This window comes from Falco naumanni, chromosome 2 (assembly GCF_017639655.2).
Source record: "Falco naumanni isolate bFalNau1 chromosome 2, bFalNau1.pat, whole genome shotgun sequence".
NCBI lineage: Eukaryota > Metazoa > Chordata > Aves > Falconiformes > Falconidae > Falco > Falco naumanni.
This window is the reverse complement of record NC_054055.1, coordinates 45,811,519-45,835,819: the sequence shown is the minus strand read 5'-3', so window position 1 is coordinate 45,835,819 and position 24,301 is coordinate 45,811,519.

Genomic DNA, 24,301 nt, shown 5'->3' with positions numbered 1-24,301 from the left:
ATCCCATTGTTGTCTTTCCTTTGAAGGATAAACAAGCAAGCCTTCAGCAGGGCTATTTTTTAAGGGTTGCAACAAGTCTTTGATAACAAAGAAGACCTTCACACTAAAGTGGTATAGTCTGAAGGACACACAGGCTGTATACACAAATCTAAGTAAGACAGGGACTCTCAGAAACTTCTAACATTGTTCAGTCCAGCTACTCCAGAACAAATATTCAGACCATGAAATTGACAATTTGAAAAAACAGCAAATGAACCCACTATGTTATTTGCAGCATCAGGTTTAAAAGCTGCTCGCCTCTAGGTCTCTAAGCTCTGGATCTATTGTGTCAGATGGAAATACAATAGACTATGCAGTGAAGGAAGTGTTGATACAGACCCAGTATGTGCTTCACAGTTACCAGGCCTGCTCACTACACTCTTCCTGTCTGAACAAAATAGTATAGAAAACATTTGTGGGGCAGTAAGTAACTTTTGTGGATTTTTCCCATTCCACATAGCCCAGAACACTCTGAACCAGCTCCAGGAAAACAGGAGCTTGCCAAAACGTTAGTTCAAGCAGGTGGTTCCAATTCATAGGACCTCTACCTTCTCTATGCTTCAGAGGTTCTTGGAACAAGAAAAAACCTTCACATGCCTATGCTGGCAAGCGTAAGATTTGAAAGGCAGATGTTATTCTCACATCCACCTATTAGAATCCTTTTGCCAGATTAGCTAGTATCAGAACTATTGCTTAGCTTTTGAACTGGCCACACGGGAGGGCTGCTATAATAAAGCAGCTACAAGCCATGTGCTGACACTTATCTTTGTGCCTTTTACTGGGAAAGAAAGGGGGGAAAAAATAGGGGGGGGGGGGGAAGAACGGAGTCTGAAGAATGGTGATTTCTTACCTGCTAATTTGTTTCTCCACATGCCCCAAACACTAGCTAAAACTGCTCCTGTCAGCAGATGGACACAGGGAAAACATAAAGCCCCTGGGGTGCTGGATTTGAAATGCAGAAGGATGATCTGTCTGGCTAAGTTCAGATTCAAATTTCTAGAACAATAAAGCGGAAAATGCCGTTTCAGAATGTGCAGCAGAAAATTTTCAGAAAGACAAAGTCTTTAAGGAGAGAAAACAACAGTTAACTGGTTGAAAAGATATTATGATTTTACAGGTAATTACTAATTCCAAAATCAGTATCAGCTAAAGTGATTACTTACTGTCATGGTTTAACCTCAGCTGGTGACTAAGCCCCACGCAGATGCTCACTCACTCCCCACACAGCTGGGATGAGAGAGAGATTCAGAACAGTAAAATTGAGGAAACTCACAGGCTGAGATAAAGACAGGTCAACAGGTAAAGCAAAAGCCACACACACAAGCAAAGCAAAACGAAGAATTCAGTCACCATTTCCCACGGGCAGGCAGGTGTTCGGCTACCCGCAGGAGCCGAGTGTCCCTCTCCCTCCTTCTTCCCCCAGGTTATACACTCAGCATGACACCCCATGGTATGGAATGTCCCTTTGGCTAGTTGGGGTCAGCTGTCCTGGCTGTGTCCCCTCCCAATGTCCCGTGCCCCTCCAGCCCTCTCACTGGTGTGGCTCGAGAAACTGGAAAGTCCTTGACTGAGTATAAATATGACCCAGCAACAACTAAAACCATCAGCTATCAACATTATTCTCACACCAAATTCAGACCACAGCCCTGCACCAGCTACTGAGAAGAAAATTAACTCTATCCCAGCTGAAACCAGGACACTTAGGTAAACAGTAGACAATTGATAAATATTTCTCTCCTGGCTTCTCTCTCTCTCTGCAAACATTTTGGTTACGAGGTTGGTCTATGCTTCTCCTGAAGTTTTAACTTCATCTTGGACTGATATAGGGCTACCAGTGGAGGACTGGTATTCCTTGATAATTTCTTATTCAGATGGATGCATGTGACATGCCCAGCCCACCCAAGTAGGACTGGCAGCCAAACAGCTGACCACTTCATAGTATGATTAAAGCTTATCACAGTCACATGGCAATGAAATATGACTGGACATCTATGAAACTATCAAGCCTGATCAAAGCAATATCTCCTCTCATTGATTTGAAGAAGTATGTGCTGGAAGAGGAAAAACTAGGGCAACATTTCTAGCAAAAAATAGTTTAAGAAGGAGTAGATACAATGTGGTTTGGCCTCTCCATACTTACATGCAGCATGCCCATACTTTTGCCCTCAAAACCCCTGTTAAGCAGCTACTCCCCAGGCAGGATTCCTCAAGAACCTCTCAACAATGATCTCAAACAGCCGGCACAAGTGAGGAGCTACTGAGAGTCCGGAGTAAGAAGTACTGACAACATGAGCCTACCTTACACCCATCCGTATCTAGAACTTAGATTAGTCAGTACTATAGAAAAGCTCCTCTTTCAAGGACATGGATCCTGATTCTTTCTTGAAGAAACATAACAGAATTCATGCTTTTTGTCGTTGTTAAAATGCAACCAGAAGTGGTGCCAACACCCACTTTTAACATAAGGTGTGGTGTCCACATCTCAGTTGGAAGGTTCAGGTTCCATGTCCTCCCAGCAAATGATTCAGCTCACATCTCCCACCTGACAAATAAGGATCCAAATAATCAGCCACATAACTAACTAGGATGGGTGGACTTTCTGTCCCTCTGTACAGCAAAGGTGGGGAGAACATTGATAGATCAGGACATTGTAATCCAGCGGCTACAGTGATCAGCAAGAAAGTGGCATTTGCAGGCTTGGTCCTTGCTTCTAGCAGAACTCTAATATTAATGTGAGTCAATGTCCATTGAATTTTTCAAGCTGAGAAGAGTGTTATATACCCTGTTTCTGGGGGTGACAGTGCCCTGAACATTTGGTGCTGTATCTGGTGTGCATGCATGCGTGTATGCGTATTTGGCATGGAAGCACTACTGCCTCGTCTTCAGCTGTATTTCAGGGGAAAGCATCCACTGCATTTTTGTGAAGCCCAATCCATTAGACATGCTCTGAAAATATCTAACAGATTGTGTCCCTCAAGCATTTATAGATGGAGCATAGCCTGCTTTCCTAACCTCCCCCTTACTTCAGACAGAAGAAAGGTATTGAGTTCTTCAATTTGACTCTAAGTGTCTCAAGAGCTTCACAGTCCTACAGGAAGGCACCTAATCAACCCAGGCAGCAGATGAACACCTGGCTTTTGGATCACCAGTCCTGGTTCAGGCAATGCAATTCCACTTAAGTCCTGCTGTAGATGTTTTAATCCTTTCATTGGCTTCATCCCCGTGATGATATGTATGGCAGCTATGACTTCAAGCTGATATTGATGTGAAAAGGTGAAAAGGCTGGAGGATGTTCAAGTGGCTGGCTTAAACATTTCACCAGGAAAAGTGCATTCTCTTCCGGCACAAAAGCATATGGTTGAGTTGCTTCTCTCTCAGTCCTAAAACTTAAAGCCTGCCAAGCGTCTCATAAAATATTGAAAAGTATAAAAAGATGACCTGACTTTCTGTCACATAAAAAAGTCCTCTGAAGGCAGAGGAATTCTTTTCATTTTCAGAAGAGATAAAGATGGAAGAGTAAGAGAAATTTTGGAGCTAACTGTGAGAACGTTTCTCTGAGGGAATAGAAATAAAGAAATGTCATAAAGAAAAGTGGTAGGGGATCTCTGCAACCACGGATGGGTCTTCTCCCACTCTTCTATTCAAATAAATGTTAAGCTCCATTTCTGAGAGATGTGTCCAATGTAGTATCAGATTTTCTTTTCTCTGTGTTGCCTTCTCAGAAAAGCGTGTTTGCTTGTTATTTTTCCTGGCCTTTTTCCCAATGTTTGTACACTTGTTTGGTTTTGCTGTTACTCTCCAATTTAGTACACTGGTTTTCCTCTACCCTTCTTCACTTCCAGTCCTTTCCTGAATGAAACCACTCAAGTAGAATGCTTTCAGCCCTCTTGTCTTGTAAAGGTTTTGATCAACCTTTAACTTCACAGAAAAGCAAGTTTTCAGGCACTGACACTTTCCAGTTTCTTAAATGGCACCCAGATTCCCTTACCCACCCTTTCTTCCCATTTAACAAGGGTCTGCTTTCTATAGCAATAAAGATTCTATAAAAGAAACGTCATGTTTTATTTCATTCATACTTAGGCTTAGCTCTGAATTCCTAGTAAAGACTGCAGCAGTATATGAAACTTATTTGAGGGTGGAAAAAAAGGAAACTAAAAAAGAGGTATTTTCTCAGAAATGTTTCAGGAATTGGGTTTTCAGAGGTGAATTTTTGCAGAAAAACAACTTCAAACAAGCTGAATGGATGGACTGGCTGTCACTCCAAAAGATGTTGGTCTTCCTTAGTTCTTATGTGACCACTGACAGTCCTTGTACGGGTGTCCCAAAGAACTCTGGTCACAAGCATTTAGTTAAGTAAATTAAGCCTGCCAGGGATAGGATTCAACACCTGAATTTAAGACCCTAAGCACAGACACCTTGGTGTGAGCCAGGTATCCAAGCCACATATCCTCGCAGCCAATGGAGCGTGCAGACTTGTTCAGCTGACCAAATGGAAGTACCTACTTTAGGGTGCAAACTCCTTTGCATGTATTGGGTTAACTTCAGTTGCCTGAATGGGCATCTCGTGCCATTTGATTTGACCTGACTAATCCTGCCTGGCCTCCTCTTGCCTGTCCAGAAGTCACATTGTGCTGTATCCGAAGGCCTCCTTTCAATGTATGAAAGCACACGGTTCAAATAGCTCCTGTGGAGGAACCTGAATCCCCTTGCCACTGTCTGCAATGGAAAGTTAAGATACCTTTCTCATTCTCATAGCTAAACGTATGTGCTTGAAGACAAAGCTGAACTTCACTCTAGGGGACTGACTTTGAAATGCAGTGTACAGAGAAAAGAACTAACCCCCTTTTAGAGTGGAAACATTAAAGACACTCTCAAATACCTTGGGAACCACAGAGTATAGACAATTCATTTTTTTACTTATTTCTCAGACTTAAACCCCCATTTGGAAATGTTGGGGATAAGCAGCAGGTCTCTGGTAAGGCTTCTAGATTCTTTCTCACTTCTCTTTCTCTTACGACCCCATCACCATTCTGGCCAGACCTTTACCTGAGTTTCTCTGAAACTTCTTCTCCAGAGAGTGCTCCCCACCACACCCACACATATTCCTGTTGCTTCCCAGAGTAATAGCCCCTTTTAACAAAGTGTCACTGAAAAAAATTACAGGCATGGAATGTCATGGTTCTCTTGACAAAAAGAGGTGCTTTTAACAAGTACCTGTTCTTACAAAGGAAGACTATGCCAGCTTCATGAATAGGGACTGAATACTTACTTTGTGGGTGTTTTTTTCAAATATGCTTAGCTTTTAGGTAGATACTCCAAGCTACATTTTAGATAATGTTGTGGACCAAGAAAGTAGTAAGAACTGCATTTATTCAAACATCAAAGATAATTTTGTTTTATGGGTGACTTACTAGAGCAGCATGTCTTACTAAACCCAGCTCCACCTGCACAACTTGGTTTACTTAACAGCAGTTGTTTAATCTGTTGGAAAGAATAGAGTGAAAGAGAGAGCATCACAGAACTGAAAGTCTTTTAAAATTCTCAGTGCTGCTCTTCAGTCTTTGGCTTTTGTCATCTTTCATTCATTTTGTACGATAGCAACCTTGCTATGTACAACAGGGATACATCGCTAAGTACAACCAGAAAGCCAGTTAAGAGTAGTTTTTTTGAATACAAATGATCCCTAAAATAATTTACTTAGGAAATCAGACAGTGAGGATTAGCCGGTATCACCCTCTGTAAATGCCTGTGATCACGAATTTAAACAAACAGCAATCTCGTAAGAGAATTAGTATTTTGGGGTCTTTTCTGTATTACGTAATGTAAATGACATGATACACTAAGTCACAAGCACACAGGACAGCAGTGCCACTCTTCCGAGTGCCAGGAATTCACTTTAATTTATGACTGTATGTAGATAACACAATTCTTTCAAAGGGTTCACAGCACTCTTAGACTAAACTGCTTATTGCTTTTACAGCAGCACAATCACTAAAGAAATTAATTTATGCTGTTTAGCTTAAGTCTTATTTTTGCTGACTTTCAGGTTTTAAAAAATGTACTGTTTAATCTCCTATCATCTTTTATTTTTCTGTCCAGTTTCATCTCAAATAGCTTACCAAATCAAAACCTATCCCACAAATGACCTCATAGTGCAGTTCAGCTCGGATATTTTTCTGCTCCATTCCGCTTTATTTTTTGGTCTGTCATGACAAATCTTAAAGGGAGGGAAAAAAAAAAAAAAGACCAAAGAGCCAAACCAAAACCAGAGCACACAAACCCCAGCAAATATTATATAACTGCATAAAGCCGGCGATATTAACTCTTCCCGGGAGAAAACGGTTTCTAAATACACCGATTATGGAGCTGGAAAACCTCGGCAGGGAAGTCCGGGCCCAGGGCTGTGCCCCGGGGCGCACAGCAGCGCCGGAGCCGATGCCCAGGCACAGCGCCCGCCGCGCCCCGCTGCAGGGGGGACCGGGCCCCCGCCCCTCCCGCGGCGTGCGGGGCACCCGGGAGAGCATCGAGATGGTGCCAAAACCTCTGGAGAAGCGAGTTTTGTGCCAGTTCTCCAGCTGCGATAGCGAAGCGGCGTTTAGCAGCGTTCAGCGGGGGAAAGGGGCAGTGATGTTTTCATGGCGTTAGCCCGGACGGGGTACAGAAACGGCAACCCGCAGAGCGCGGCCTGCTGCATGGCTCGGCGCTGTGCCAAAGCCTCGGGGCAGGGGGGGCGCCTCTGCCTTCCCCGGTGTCACAGCGCCCGGCGAACAGCCCGCAGATGCCGGGGCTGCAGGTTTCAGCGGGCAGCGCGGCGACCGGCACCGAGCACACAGGGTTTCACGGCGAGGAGGGGGCTGCCCCGCCGCTCCCCTTCCCCGCGGGGCAGGGCGGCCCGGGCCGGGCAGGGCAGGGCAGGGCGGCAGCCGCCCCGCAGGCCCCGCGTTGCCACAGCAACCCGCGGGCGGGCCGCCTCCGGCCCCACGGCTGCACGGGGTCCCCGGGCGGGCCTGAGGGAGGGGGCGGGCTGGGGAGGGGGGGGCGGCGGGTCGTTGATATGCGCGGCGCCTCGCCGCTGTGCCGGGGGTGCGAGGGCGGACAAAGGCGGGCTTCATCCGGCGGCGGGGCCGCGCACACAAGTCGCTCTTGTGCCGGGGTGCAGATGTTCGAGAGGGGCGAGGCGAGGGGTCGCGCCATCGGCGAGCGGCCGGGAGGGCAAGGCGGGGAAGCAGCCGCTCTCCCGCCTGCCGTGAGGGGGGGCGGAAGCCAGCGCGGTCCCAGCGCCGGTCGCTGAAGCTTCCCCCCGCCCCGCCAGAGCCGCCGGCTCTCACACCGCGTCGGCCCTTCCGCCGAACGAGGGGCCGGCACGCCGAGCCCCGCAGGCAGCGGCTCGGCGCCCCGGGGCTTGCGAGGCCGGACCGGCCCACCGCGGCGGGAAGGGCGCTGGCCCCGGGAGGAGGCGGGCACGGCTCGGCGCTGCGAGGGGGCCGGGGGCCGCGCCCGCGCTGCGGGTGTCGCAGGGGTCAGGGGAGTGTGCGCTTCCCGCGGCTGGGGAGCCACTGGGACACGGAAAGAGCTAAGAGTATTGCCTGTGCTTAATTCAGAAGCAAGATGAGGTGGTGTGGCGATTTTTTTTTAAATTTTTTTTTTCTGGTGGCCAGAAGCCAAAGTTCTCCTAGTGAACGCCTTTTGCTGAACGGGGAGAAGCTGCCTTGTTTAATTAACGTTAGTCCTTTTCCCCAAGAAGAAAAGAGGAACAGTATTTCCATTATTTTAGCTCTGGAGAAGCCTCGGATCTTTCAAGAGTCATGGAAGATACACTGAGCCCTGCCCGCTTTTCTTCCTCCCCTCCTCCCTTTATTACCAACCACAAACCACACATAGGGGAACCACACAAAAGGAAAAGGGAGAGTAGAAAAAACTGAGCAATTACCTGAGAAACTGGATACAGTGCTGTAGGGCACCATGGGTACACCTATACTGTGAGGAATTCAAATTGCAGAAGTAACCTCTGCAGTAACCTCTGAACCACGCCTCGCTTGGTGCACTAATCCACCCAGCACTGGGACATGCCTGTCCGGAGTTACACCGTGGAATCCCATATTCAGAAAACCACGTGACTGAGCATAAAGGCATTGAAAACTCACTCTAATATAGATTATATATAATTGTCTCCAAATGCATAAAAATAGCAGTTGTTATAAATGAGATAGTAGGTCAGCCCTTTTTCCAGATGCCTGCTTTCCTGTTCCCTGTTCCTACACTGTTTTAAAAATAATAGTTTGCTGAAAGGAAAATACACAAATCTCTGTTACACTGATGTAAACATATCAACATTCCCACCGATGTTTGGAAGCACAGCAAATGTGTTTGTACTAACTGTGATCATGAAAGCATTATGATGAATAATACATAGTCATTTAGACGGTTTAGGGTTTTTTGCTCGCTACTAAGGTATGAGTTCTGTCTTGTCTTTAAAAATATTCAGTTTTGCTGGTAGCCTTACTTTCTTGCAGGTTTGCTGTGTGACTGAGAGCCTGTTTTTAAGCAGGGTTTTTTTCATGTTTGGGAAAAAGTCTGCTGCAAGTTTTAAAAAGACATTACTTTTTTTTAAAAAAAAAACAACCTTCATTCCATTTACACCTTTCTGTGCACAGCTCCTGTGATTGTAATCTGTTGTTCTGATCGTTTGTCTTAGTTTTTACGATGAAGCTAGACACGCACTTGGAAAACATCCTAGCAATCTATTAACATAGAGATGTGATTCCAAGTAGTAGAAGAAGCACAGTGATCACAAGCAATACTTGGTGAAGGAAATCAATGTGTTCAACAGTATTGAGATCCAGACCATGCCTTAATTTCACAGTCCTTGCTTAGTGCTAGGAATTTTCAGACTGAATTATTTAATAGACTAGTAGGTCTGAAGATGAAGTCAGAATTTGTAAAGGAGGATGCACTGTGCATAGCACAGCACTTTTATTTAATACTTAGTTATGAAGCTGTGCACAGAGAAGCTTTTGAGATTGTTGCTATTAGAAACTGAGCCCTAGTCGCTGGGGTTATGGTCAGGCTGCCATCTCCACCCCCGCCTTCCTCCCCTGCCCTCCTCCTGCTCCGCTGACTGACCTTGCCACGCTTGGCTGAGCTGAACCTTGAGGTGCTTCGGTGTTTTACATTGCTGGGCTGTAATGTTTAAGGTGCCAGCGTGCAGGGGGTGGTGCCATCCGCAGGGACAAGAGTATTTTCCTTTGCTGAAAACCTGCCAGATGTCATTTAATATCATTGAGTATCGTGTAACAAATACAAAAGCTACATGACAGTGGGAACATCTCTTTTCCTACTGATCTAGGCTGGAACACAGCAAAGTTTCCATTTACTTCTAGCTAGTGTGAAAAGAAGGCTCTATTGACCTATTTTGACACTCGGCCAGGGAGGTGACTACATCAGTCAGAAGCTGACGATTTTTGTTTCCAAACTCCCCCACCAGAATTTTAATACTATGCTTTGTTTGAACTGAGAGTCTGTCATTTCAGTGCTTTTACTCACCATTGATCTCAGCACTATGTATTTTATATGGTATTTTAGAGATACACTGTTGGCCATCATTATAATATTCTCTGTAAAATTATTGCGTGTGTGTGTAAGCCTGAAGAAAATTTTTGGGGATTTTTTCACATTACGCAGTGGTACTGAATGAACGTTTGTGCAAAGATATCACAGGTTTGCTCATTTGTATCCTCTTCTTCCCAGGGAGACTGATCCTTCACTGCACAAGGATCTAAGTCCTGCAGTTGATTTTTGTGAGACCAGGAGCAGACCTTGAGGTCTCCTAATTCTACCTGTCACTAAGCATCTCCCAAGTTGGGAGCCAAGGGCACGCAGGACACAGCAGGATCAGATCCTGAATTAATTCCCCTGGGCGTAATTGATCCTCAGAATGATTTCCACAGGCACACCTTCCAAAGGTGCCGAGGGCTCATACATGGCAGCACAATACCAGCTTTGCAGACCAGCCAAGGAGTGGTCACTCTAAGCAACAAAGTATAGGAAAACGTTTTGTAGAGAACAATGCATTAGCAGGACACTGGAGCCTTTAATGTGGGTTGCCAATAGGTCGAACTGGATCATTGCTGGCACACTTAGGGACTGCATGAGTTTTCTATGCATCATTTCTGCCAAACAGGATTCTTTCAGGTGGACCTAGCAGCATTTTTGCTATTGTTGTGAAAAAAGAAATTTGAGCCAGGTTGTTGACTATACTGACAGCAGGGGATTTTTTTTTCCCAAAAGGTATAAACATCAGTTAGGCACTGAAGCTCCACGTGCTATCAATCATTCAAAAATCTCCCTCTGTGTGATGCTGTCTGGCCTCAGGGCTAGAGCAGCATCTGGGCACCGCCTTGCACTTTGGTGGCACTGTGGTCCCTTAGCCCGGAAACCTCCACTGAGATTCTCTTGTCGAGGGAGGGAGCTCTTTAAACCTTCTATTCATTACCTTTTTTGAGAACCATACCACATTCGCTTTGAATATGTAACCAAGTATTGGATTAGAGGATGGGCATAAACTTTGTGCATGGAGTGTTTTTCAAACATAAGTGAATATCTCAACTGAAATGGGCAGCAGATCCTATAGTCTTTACCTTTACTACCTAGAGGAACACTGTTTGTGGCTGATGCAAACACGTATTAAGCGAAGTATGAAAAATTTAATTTATTTTTAAGTTGGATCAGTTTCTGAGCAGTATGAGATGACAGTAATTATTTTTAACATTACATAAACCCTGTATTTTAAATGTAGGAGTTCGAATATGTTTGACATTTGTGCAAGTCAGAGGAAATACTGCTGCTTGATTGACAAAACTACCATTTTACAAAATAATCTTCAAGCACAGTGTCTAAAAAATGCTACGATTATCTGAAATAAATCTAAGCAGAGGGATATAAAGTTAAAGACTGAAAAGAACTTTCATGGAGATGTGGTGAACAGATCCACTGATGTCACTTCTGTTGAAATAAAAGATGGTAAAAAGAATAAGAAAATGCTTACAATTTCAGATATCCCTTTTTCAGTGGCAAATGCACAATCTGTATATGGCTTTTTGCTTTCATGGTCTGAACTGGTATTTTTTCAAAAGAACATCTTTCCACTACAGACACTACGTTTACAATAAATGTCTTCCACACATTAACTGTAGCTGTTTTCGGTGTGATTTTAAACAAGTAAAACTTTTCCAGTGCTTTAATGTTTCGACAGACTGTGAAGGCTCATGGTTATATCCCTCCCTTTATCTGAAGAAACCAGTAGCAGAGAAGCTGAAGTGCAAGCAAGACACTCTAAATTTATGTCTGTCTTCTACATAAGCTTTGTCCTTGGCTATTTAGCATACAGTGACCAGTATGTTGGAGAGATCTCAGATATGGTATGGAAATCAACAGTATTATAAGAGTTGTAGTTCATGACTTTAGAAACACTTGGAATCCAATCTGTTAATGTTTTCAAAGAGGTGGCAAGTGTGTTCTTATAACTTTGGATTACCCTGCAGTACTTATTAAGTGTAACCCTTTAACATGACAATTGAGCTTTCTAAGCTCCTAGGATGTCATTGCTTGTTTAATTCGTATAATAATCATTAACATACCTCATTTCAAGAGTAAAAACCTGTCCAGTGGAGAGAAATTAAAATGTGTGTTTTTCTGGAAGCCCTATCTTTAGGGCACTCGGAATCCTGGCAGTTGGGACCTTCTTCCCTTTGTCATGACACCAGGCCTTCTCATAAAATCAAACTCCCAGTTCATCTTAAGAGCTTTGTCTGGCTGTTCACAGAGGCAAATGAACATTGTGCTGTGTCTTTAGGCTCTAATTCAATCTACTTTTGAAGAAGCAGAGGGCAAAAGAAAGATTTGCTTCCTCTCTCCAAAGAACATGCAAAATTGCTTGTTCAGTGCTAGCTTGTTGGGGTACCTATTTAGATGTTTAATGCAGAATTTCTCTTCCCTAGCTTACATATTCTCCAAACAGGATTTCTTGCTTTAAACCCTCTTAAAAGCCTTTCCAGAGCAGTTTACTTCTGTATCATGACACAAGTGGAGGTAAGGAAAGACAGTGACCATACTTCTCCCTATGAGCCAGCTACAAAAGGAGAGCTCCATCATCACTATTTTGTAGCATATATCGGCATGTTCTCACTCAATATTCATGATAACATTCTTTTCCAGAGCTCTAGCTGGAGTGATTAAAATCCCATCGTAGTTTTGTGTCTCTCAGATACAACTAAACCTTCAGAAATCTGATTATAACAGTAACCGGGAAGTAATGTAGGTTGCAAACGTTAATTTGGATGAAAAAAACCTTGCCTTGAATCCATGGTGCAGAGCAATATTTTCTAATCTGTGAGACTCGCATACAGTGGGCATGTGGTGGGAGGAAGGAAACTAAGAAAGGATGTCTTTCAAGCTGACAGATGTGATCATGAGAAACCTTCACCTCCAAGTTTGGGGTTTGTTTAAAGTAAGTATCTGCCTGGCAAGGCAGGCTTCACAAAGAAGTCATTTTCAGACACTATACTAATGTCCTTTTCTGCCACTAATGAATCTGTATCTCTAATACACACACACACTGCTCAGATTCTCCTTTACAGTATTCAAGACTAGAGGAAGCCTGCTGAAATGAGTGAAATTATTAGGATTTCTCTGGAATACATAAGAACATAATTTGACCAGCTTAATCACCTGCACCTCCATCAGTTAGTGTATGCACTATGTATTTCTGTCTTTGGAGTAAAGAACCGCTGTAATAGCCTCACACCTTTTGTTACCGATGTTGTGAAAGTGCTTGTGAGACATGCTGGAAATTTCTCCATACAGTTCACATTATAGGAGCTTGTCTTTGATTCTGTGAGAAGGATGCACTGAAAGCCTGCAATAAATTATTAACCATGTCAGTGAGCCAAGTTTTGGATAGCTTAATTTATGTCGAGTACATCTCTATCCAGAGGTGGCATCATTGAAATAAATGGGGCTTGCTCTTCTGTAAGGAGACACAGAGCTTTGAGTAAAACTATCAGAAGCAGTTCCAGACTGTGTGATTTTTGGAGAGAGATACTATAGAAAGCACGTGATATATTAATGACACAAGATGAGCCAGTTGGGAGTCAAGCTGATTGTTTTTGTTGTAGTTAATTTTAGTAGGAAGCAGTATTGAATATTAGCTTACACGTTTACATAATCAGCTATATAAACAAACATACATAAAACAAACCATACAAAATAATTAAAAAAAAAATCTCAAAACTGAGATTAAGCTAAGTGAAAGCTGCAGCTTTTGTAAACTATTGCAAGGTAACATTTGGGCCAGCAACCCACAACTGTGAGAGCTAGCCAGGCTCTTCCTAGACATTAGTCATGTATCTTCCAGACAAGAATGCAAAGGTATTGCTGCTCCTCTTTACAGAATTGAAGATCTCAGAATTGTCTTTCCCAACACCTTTTACTTTTGGGAGGGAGGGGAGCGATTTGGCTGAATTAAAATGGACATGCCCCTCTGACACCCTTCTTGCCAAGACAATTTCTGAAACGCCAAGAGGAGAAATTAAAGTGGGGTTCAGCAGATTAACGGGTGTACTATTTTATGAACACCCACAACAGACGAGAAAAACATAATTCAATTATTTTTTGTGATTTAAGTTAGCTGCCAGATTGTACTTGCCAGTCTACACTCGTTCCTAATGTCAGCCTGATCTTCATGTTGTGTTTTTGTCATGAGTTCTTGTTGGCAACATAAACCACCTGCACAGTAAAATCCTGTTGTTACCCACAATCACAAAGGGTGATTTTACAGTACATACAGTAGATTGAATGTCATTTGGTACCAGAATGGGTGTTTGTGAAAGACCTTTGTATTTTACAGTTGCTTGTAGTAACCGTCGTGTACTGGATCATGAAATTTTGCAAAAGTTTATTTCAGAAATAATATTACTGTGGATTCCAGTGGAGAAGGCACATGCTAGCTATTGTGATAATCAACCATGAGAATAAGTTCTGTTATTGTAACGGATAACAATGGACCTAAAATTGTACTTCCCTTTACATACAAACCTTTCTTTGTTTTAAAGGGCTTGCGTCCATGCACATATAGGTGTGCCCTGTGTTGGCTTGGAGGAGTTATAAATTGTAGGGTCAGTATCCTGACTTCCAAAATACCAGAACCACCCGAACTTTAAATGGAAATAGTGAGGACTGTGGGCAGCCGGCACCATCAAAAATCAAGTCCTGAATGCTCAAGGAAAGGGATGGGGAAAGCCATGAATTCAGCCAGGCTGCCAGAAGGTGAGAACAAGACCAGCAGGTTTATAGGAATGCCTAGGAGCAGCTGTTCTCAACAGCAACCTACAGAGAGTTAGAAGCATTTGCCACCCTTGATGAGCTGAGGGTAGATTTCATGGGGTTAGTGAAATAATCTTAGGAGAAAGCAGCTGGCTTGCCTGTTGAAGCAGACAGCAAACAGAAGTAAAGGCCAAGGAGCTGGGCAGGTAATTGGAGACTGAGCAGGTGTTGTAAGAGTTAAAGACAACAGCCCACATAAGCAACTACAAACAGTGAAGTAGAGACTAAAACAGGCAGATAACAAGAAACACCAGCTTTGCCAAATTTTTACTGCCTTATCTACCAAGGAGATCTCTGAGACAGAAGAAAAAGCCAAATACACATAGATTCGGAGCAGAAAGGAAAAAACAGAAATTAATATCTCAACCATAAAATCTTGACTGACCCCTGAGAGAGAAAAAGTTGTGTTGTACTGAGGTCTGTGGCACTTACCCGAAAGAAAAATACTGTCTGAAATGGTAATATTATTGTTTCACATTCTGGAGAATATATAAAAAAATGAAAATAAATTTTAAAACATCATAATTTTTTTCTCCTGCAATAAAAGATAGCACAACATAGCAATACATATATTGTCTTATGATGTTGTACCTGTACATATAAATACTACTGAGCTTCAGAAGAGAAACTTAGATCCATATTCGTTATTGCTAGTAAAAGCTTTTTTTGCCATTAGATTTTAAATCTCTCTGCCATGATCTATCTGCAGACTTAAATTCCTGCATCATCTTCAATGGCTCCAGTTACACTGCTATAGCGGTGTGTGTGATATCAAACTAACTCTCTCCTTCGGGGCTTTGGATGGCCCCCAGCTCAGTACAAACCTCCTCTTCATAGAGGTGTTCCCCCTCCCATGGGATGTTTTCCAGCAAGCCTCTCTGTAGCTGCTTCTTAGGGAGTCTCAAACACTTACTGCTCTACAGTGAGCATTTTATTAGTTATTGTCTTCCAGCTGTAGGGATCTTTTCCTTTCTCACAGATGAAATGTGGCCCATCTCCACAGCTGTTATTTCAGCTGCCTTATCTAGAAGTGAGGAGCACCAAATTGCAGATAAGACCTATGTTCATACCTTGAGATTAGAAACTGGTCCCACATATATAACATAACCACACACTTAAATTTAGATTTCATAATCTGGAGGTCAGTCCCACCAGTGCTAATCTCACAGTTACTCCGTAGCCTCTGTTTTCCATCTCATTTGGTGCCTGCCAGCATCAATCAACGGTGAAGCACTGATAATGCTGACAGCTTCTCACTGAAGTGCTCTGGCATGGGATTCCATGCTAATGGTCTGCCATTTCCCCCCAGTACCACAAAAGCTCAGACATCTGGTCCTACGCCTGCTGAACTCTACTGGACCTGCACAGGCCATGTTGTAGTAGATATCCCTCCAGGTAACTTGATCAAGAAGAGAAGGTAGATGAACCCTTCTTTAGGCAGCCCAAGAAACCTCAAAATCACAGACCCTGCTGATTATAGATAGCTGACCACCCCAGTATCCGCTGCAAGGGCAATATGGCACAAACAATCTGTGAGGTTTCTGGACTGTATTGAAAACTATTTCTTGATGCAGGTGTTCAGTGAACCAATGAGGAGATGTTGGACCTGCTACTCAAAAACCAAGGAAGAACTGATTGAAGATCCGAAGGTCGAGGGCAGCCTTGGCTGCAGCAACTGTGAGACTGTGGGGTTTAAGATCCTGAGAGAAGTGAGCCAGATAAGCAACAGAATTACAGCCCTGGACTTCAGAAGAGCAGATCTAGGTCTGTTCAGGGAGGCTTTCATGGGAAACTATGCTGCAGGGCAAAAGGCCCCAGGAGAGCTGGCTGATCTTCAAGGACAGACTCCTCAGAACACAAGAACAGCGCACAATGTTCAGAAAGTTGAGCAAGCATGGCAGAAGGCCAGTATGGACGAACATGGAGCTCCTGCCTGAGCTCAGACACAAGAAGTACACAGAAGGTGGAAGCAGGGACAGACTACTTGGGAGGAATGAACAGATGCTGTTCAAGCATGGAGAAATACAGACAGGAAAGCCAAAGTGCAACTCGAGTTGAAACTAGCAAGGGAGGCAAAGGGCAACAGGAAAAAGGTTTCTGTAAGTACACCAGTAGCAGAAAGAAGACTAATGAGAATGCAGGCTCATTGCTCAGTGGGGCAGGGACTCTTGTGACGGGGGACATGGAAAAGGCTTAGGCACTCAATGCATTTTCTTCCTCAGTTTTCTTTGGTAAGGTCTGCCCTTTGGCCTCCCGGGTCCCTGAGCCTCCTAGCAGTCTGCAGGTGAGAAGCAGTACCCACAGCAGGAGAAAACAGAATTGGGGAGCACTTTACTCACTTAGACATTTATGTGGGACCAGATGGGATGCACCCACGGGTGCTGGAGGAGCTATCTAATGTCACTGAAATGCTGCTAACACTTGAGAAAGGTCATGGCAGTTTCAAAGCAGGGAGGTTTCTGGCAATTACAAAAAGGCAAACATAGCACCCACCTTCAGGAAGGGCAAGAAGGAGCATCTATGTAACTTACAGACTGGTTAGCTTCATCTCAGGCCCTGAGACAGTTATGGAGCAAATCCTCCTGGAAGCCATTTCTAATCACATGAAGGACAAGAAGGTGATTGCGTGCAGCCAGCATGGGTTTATCAAGGGCAAACCATGCCTGACCAACCTCATTTCTTTTTTGTGATGATGTTGTGCACTAGTGGAGGGCAGCGTGTGTTGTATACCTTGACTTTAGCAAGCCTTTGGCACAATCTCCTACAGTCTTCTTATCACCAGACTGGTGAGATATGGACTAGATAAAGGGATGATAAGGTGAGTGGAAAATTGGCTGTACTGCTGGGCTCAACAGGCTGTGATCAGTGACACAAAGTAACTTGCATGGTGGCCAGTAACTAGTGGTGTCCCTCAGGGATCAGTACCGGGACCAGCAGTGTTTTAATTTCTTCATTGATGACGTGGCTGGTGGGATGGACTGCATTCCCAGCAAGTGTGCATATGACACCAAACTGGGGGGAGCAGTCAATACACTGCAGGGCAGGGCTGCTATTCAGAGTGACTTTGACAAGGTGGAGAAATGGGCTGACAGAAACGTCACGAAATTTAACAAAGGCAAACACAAAGTCTTGCATGTGGGATGGGATAAACTCATGCAACGCTACAGGCATCCTCCTGTGATCCTGGTGGTTCTGGAGGGCAAGAAATGGAACATGAGCCAGCAATGCGACCTTGTGGCTGGGAAAGCCAACAGTGTCCTGGGCTGTATTAGCAAGACTGTAGCCAGCAGGTCCAGGGAAGTGATATTCCTTCTCTATGTGGCACTTGTGAGACTGCATCTGGAATAGTTTGGGGTCTACAATACGTGATAGACATGGACATACTGAACTAAGTCCTGAGGAGACCAGTAAGCTGCTCTGGAGCTGAAGCACGTGATCTGTGAGGAAAGGCTGCAAGTGCTGAACCTGTTTAGCCTGCAAAAGAAGTCTAAGGGAAGATCTGCAACTAAAAGTTGTGTCTGCAACTGCCTGATCAGAGGACATAAAGATGACAGAGCCAGGCTCTTCCTGGAGGTGCACAGCGACTGGATGAGAGGCAGTGGCTGCAAGAGGGAACACAGGAGATTTCAATTAAAGGCATTTTTGTTGGTTTGTTTGTTTTTTTTACCGTGAGATTGGTCCACTACTGCAAGAGACCCAGAGACACACTGTGGGACATACTCAAGACTCAACTGGGCACAGATCTGAGCAACCTGATCTGATTAGCCTTGCCCTGAGCAGGGGAGGTGGATGGGACATCTCCCAGAGGTGCCTTCCATCCTACCTGATTCTGCAAATCCATGACTCTGCATCACTTGGTATAGTGTTCCTTCTGTAGCAGGCATAATGTGAGGAAGGAATAGCTTGTAAAAACTTTATTTCAAAATTCTCAAGTGTACATAAAGGTACATTTACAACAGCAAAACCTAGAAGTCAGGAGAGTTAGCTACACAAGGTCACAAACCATAGTACTCTAGAAACAGATCACAGGTAGCAGTAGAGGGGATTCCCACCATGTCATGTAAATCTAGCATTGTCCTGCAGTTTTTAGCATTGTGTCCATTGCTGGAATTGTTCCAGCAAACACCTGTGACAAATTACAGTTCCTATTTTTATCTGGTTAGCTGGAGGCTCAGAATCCAGTTTCAGCCTCTGAAAATGATTGATACTGAGCCAAAGAACAGAGATAGCCAACCTGTATATGGCAAATACACTTATTAATAAATGGAACATGCAACTGAACTAAAATAATAACCATAAAAATATGCCTGGTCAGTCAAGTAATGCAGTTTTTTGTGCCATCAGCAACATTTTAGCCAAAGTATTTAGAGGCAAAACAAAAAAGTGAAACACCACAAAACCGGGACATTCCTCACATGAGTATAACCCATTTGAAAAAGAAATATCAACAATAAAATACTGGGAAAGGCTCAAAAATCATAACTGTACACAGTGTAGATGATGCATGCTAATTCAATCCTCTGTGAACTGGCATTTCTAGTGAGGCTGTTCCAAAATGTTATTAAGGGCACTGCAGCATATTGCAGGATGTGTTGGCAATGCCAAAAACAGAGGGAAATCAGGAATACAGAAAAAACACAAGACAGCTGCCAAACATTGATTTTCTTTAAAGGTGGGAAGCAGAGATACTGAGGCTTTTTAAGAGTGAGGAAGAAGTGTCGGAGTGTGTTTTTGCATGTCCGTTCTCAAGAGCTGAGGAGGCTAAATGTAGTGGTTGAAATGGGTTTAATGTATCCACGCTCTGTGCATAATTACACTTGGGGAAACGCATTTGACAAGAAACCAATAGTAATTTATCAGTGCCTGTCTAGGAGCAGCTCATTTGTTACTGTGCAGCAACTCGTGAGCCCTTGGATCTCCACAGTGACTGTCAACAGAACTTATACTTCTGTCCTCCAAAAGCATAAGTACCTGCCACCTGAAATTTAAAAAAAAGTCCCATGAGCTGCAACATGTCAAAAGTAACTTAGAGAAGTGGTAAGTCAAATCCTAGTTTCACTTTTACTGTCGCAACATAATAGTTTTCAGAAAGTTTGTCAATGAATGCAAGGACTATAAAGTGAAAAATGTGGGAACTGTATTTTGCCAGGTCCTTACGCATGATCCAGTTGGTTCACTGGTCACAGAAACCATACAGAGGATTGTGGCAAGTGCTGAAGGGTTAAAATTCAAATGCTGAATGAAGCAAAACTGTCAGGTTATTTGGTGCTGAGTAACCACTGAATCACACATGGTATCTAGCCATAAAATTAACTAAAAAATTCCTGTAGGGAGAAATGGACCAGCCAGCAGAAAGTCCCACTAGAGTTAAAGCTCTATGAATGTGGAAGAAAACTAGGAAAGATTCAAGTAGCTCTTCTCCATTGATAAGTAGTGCCTGGAAGAAAGAAAGAGTCAGAAATTAATTTTACTTCTGACAGGAGCTGGCTCAGAATCATTTAAGTTTTTAATTCTTTTCAGTTAATGTTAGTAGAGGAGGCTGACCATGAAAGTACTGCAGAAATTTGAGGAAAATATTACTCCATATAAAAATGAAAAATATGAGTTATACGTTTTTAAACCGAGACTAAAATCGAAAAATGAAAGTATAAGCACTTGTAACAGATTTAAGGGCTTTCATTCAGCTTCGCTTAGCAAACAGTTCAGGTGCTTTAAGACGTTATTGCTTCCCAGCTGTTTGTTACGGTCTCTTTGTAACAGGTTATCACCCTTCAGCAGAATTGACAGGAAGAAATGTATGCCCGTGCACAATCTACTTCAGTACAAGAATTGTATCTTATTCAAGCCCACCTTTGTTGGTGATTTAAGACTGGCTGTCAGCCTTTGTGTTAGCACAGCAGAGGCACAAAAGCACGTTGCCTTGTGCCAGCCCCACACTGGTGATGGTAACAGAGGCACGAAAAGACTTTTCAGCCACTGCAGCAAGATTTGCTGGATTTCATCTGTCAAAGTCTTAAGCCCACCAAGACACTCTTGCACTTTTAGAGGCTGGCATTTTATTTTTTTTTTTTCATTTGGGCAGAGAAGTCAAGGGGCTGAGTTACAGGGCCAAGTGGCCAAGTGAAAGGATAACTGTTACACGAGCAACATGTAATTAAGATCTAGGACATAACACTCTTACAGAGACTACGTTGGAAAGAAAGGGACAAAACCATTAGAGTAGGTCTTCCAAGGACTTTGGAAGTTCTCAGTGGGTTTCAGAACATAGATGAGAAAACCATGTTGCCTTTCTTTTGCCACTCTCCTGCGCCCTTCTGGTCAAACTCCTAGGAGAACAACCTTCACCCTAAAATAGAAACTGCTCTGGAACAGGACAGTTACTGCTTTGCTGGAGGAAAGTAAGTGAAACAGTGGGTAGCATGGGTGCAACTTCCTCATCAGAGCAGGAAGCACAGTGGAACACTGGGTGGCATCTTCCACTTCAGTATAGGTCCAAAACCTGTAAAATGGGAATGTTTTCCACCACATTTCTGCAGACAAGAGTTGGAAATATTTTTCTGCACTTGATGCAAAAGGAAAATAAAGTAGCTTTTTGACCATTCTCTTCCCTATTGGGAAACATTGTTTTTGAAGATCACCAAGTTGTTTTTAACAGATGTTTCACATGAAAATACACCTTTCTGACAGTCTAGAGGTTGTTCAGTTATACATAGATTAAATTTTGATGTGAAAAAAACCAGTAGGTTGACAAGTGACTCCTGGCAGCTTTGAAAAGAGTTAGAGCTTCTGAAATACAGCAAAAAGAAACAAAAATGTAATTTCATATGGTGGAAATAGCATGCATCATTCAGAAGCTAACCCAACAGTACATACAGGGAAATGAAAGTATAGCTGAAGGCCATCACCTACTTGCCTTAACGAGATGGAAGATACTTTCTTTTTTATTTTCATGTCTCTTACAACTGTTTTGTCAAAACTAGAGATCACTGCCTTGGAGAGCTAACTAATCAGAATAGTGACGAGAGCAAATGGAGAGGGACTCTTTGGCTTTAGCAGTTAGGTGTAGAAAGTTTTTGTCTTAGTGAGAATGTTATTTATGATGTGTGGATGGAAGCTAACCATAAACCACTTCTTGCCGTTGTCAAAAGCACTTCACAAACACCCTTTCTACACCTGGGAAAACAGATACTTCCTTTTTCCAGCTATACATATACGTTTTCAGATTGAGTTCACATCTGGAGAAAAATGCATTGGTTGGTACATTTGCAATAGCAGTGTTCTGCAATTGACAGCTTAATCTGCCCCCAAAAATACTTTCAACATTTCTGAAATGCATTTACGCATTGCCAGATATTTAGTTCTGTGAGCTGCTGCTGCATCTATAAGACACAGGAGAGTAGTGTGAGAGAACAAACTGCAGAGGTTTTCAGAACAGGTATCCAGCCCTGATTCAAAAGGTCAGACGTCCCTGGCATGGAGGTTTCACAGAAGTGCAACAGAGCAAAGTCTTAAGGCAGACTGTCTGTTGACCTGATAAAGAAAAAATATCAAACTCTCTGATCTCAGATGCAATTTGGATTACTGCTGGGGATGAGATACTAACACAACTGTTATATTATGATATCTAAAATAAAAATATAAAATAATAATGATATAAAAATAGCGTATTCCCAGCTGTTGCTATTGATTTATAGATGAACCTCACAATACTAGATGAGTTTTTTTCTAAATATGTTAAAATAATGTTTCCAAGATGTTGCACAAAAACTATTTCAAAAGCTACAAAAAGGGAACTTAGATATTGGAAATATAAGAAATGAAAAGGAAGCATTTTTAAGTTTGTTGTGAATGCCAAAAATACAGGCCAAGTCAAATGAAAGAGCTTGTATTGGCACCACAGAAATTGTTGGACCACTGGAGCAGGGTAGGCATAGGTTTGTTTATACTGCCTGAAGAAGACTAATATTTATCTTAGCTTGCTATTTTCACTTCCTTATGATATCTTTAGGAGAAAATATTGCAACGAAGTGGGCAATTAGCCATAAAGAATTATTTTCTGGTGTGGAAAGAATGAAACACAAGCCACAAAAATTGGTAGAGAACTTAGAGAATTTTGTGGGGAGTGGAGTCATGTAACTGCTAATCCTTGTTATCTCAAATCTGAAGTGTTGTTAGAAAACAATATCAAAATAATACAGCACTGTAAAATAACCTGCAGAACCAGACTGATCTCTATTTAGATTAAATTACAGAAGGGCAATGATTAAATTTAGGTTGTCATCCATTGGCATTTTACTTGACAGGATGCTGAAAACTACTAAACCCCAACGTCTGCTGTACAAAGAAAGGAGTACAGCAGGATAAAAAGCCTGATATGATCTCATGACCCAAGAGCTGCCATCACTTCATAAACTGATGCTATGCATCAGGGAATAATGGTCTCAAAAGACAATGTCATTCTTGTATGAGAACATCATTCTTCATATATACTGTGAAAGGATGGGTGACCCTTTTTCACAAATGGTTGTAAGAGGTACAGATTAGCAATCTTGCCAGAAAAAGACATCATGCCGAGGACATCTTTCCTGAGAAGGTCTCTGGCATAAACCAAAACAAATGTTAATTGCTGAGCCTTATGAGGCTGCCATCCAGACCCCAAAGGGCCTTACTGGCCTTGACCAGCCTTGCCTGGGACCTCCCCTCACACCCTGCCCATGGCCCAGGGGCCCCAACTCAGGCACCCTGCCCTGCCCTGAGAAATGGTGGAGGTGTCCCTCTGCCCAAATTATTGCTTGGGCATCGTGGATTGACCTCACACCTGGCCGGTGGCCTCATATATGCCTGATGGTCATTGGACTGTCATCTCAACCTGACACTGCCATCTAACACTAAGAAAGTCCTCAGCTGTCTGGTTCTTTTCTCCACTGGAGACTTGGTGTACGTGACAAATATATTTGAGTATTTTATGTTTCAAGGCCTCACTCTCATTTCAGTTTCTTTGAGTGGTCTGACTTCAAAAGTTCCTATGAATTAATCCATTTCAGCATCCAGCTGAGATGCTCTAACTGTGCTTCTGTAAGAAGTGTCTGAGTTCCAATATGATACCCTGCTCCTAAAGCTTTTCTTTTGCAGTTGAAAGAACCATGTCCTTCTCACTATAGTCAGCTACCTCATGCATGAAAATCATCAGTCGTCATAACAGAAGGGAGCCTTTTGTGAAGACCCCAAAAGTGATGAAATTTCAATCCTACCACTTTCAATTCTGACCATCTCTGACACTCCAGTGGAACAGAAAACCCTGCCCTTTTGAAACCAGTGAAAAGAGACCTTTTGAGCCTCCACAATGTCACACCTTTATTTGTGAGATCAAAGAGCCCATTATTACTGAATTCCTGTTCTCTGGGTAGGTACTTAAGTAATTTTTCACCTCTCTTCAATGTCTTAAATACTTTATTCCATGAATTCCATGAGGAAGAGTTTCCATTTTAATCATCCTTGAGAACCTTATTTGAAATGTCTTTGATTTTTCAAGATCCTTATTAAATTGTAGACACCAGAGCTGGTCTTATTATTCCAGTGGGATGACACACAGCAGTTTGTAACCTTCCTACACTTTTTGAGTATAAATTCCTGGGTTACGTGTAAGCATTGCATTACCATGGAAGAGCCTTTTTGCTGGTTTTATTTCTCACAAGCTTCTTCAGATTAATTTCTTTCCCCGTTATTTCTTGATGAATGAGTTCTGCTGGCACCATGTTGAAATACATGTAGTTTTATTAAACTGCTTACCAAGCTGTACAAAGTTCTCCATGATACTGGGTGGTCACTCCCCTAATATTTTAGTCTTATACAGATTTTAGGGGCATTATTTTTTCTTTAGGGT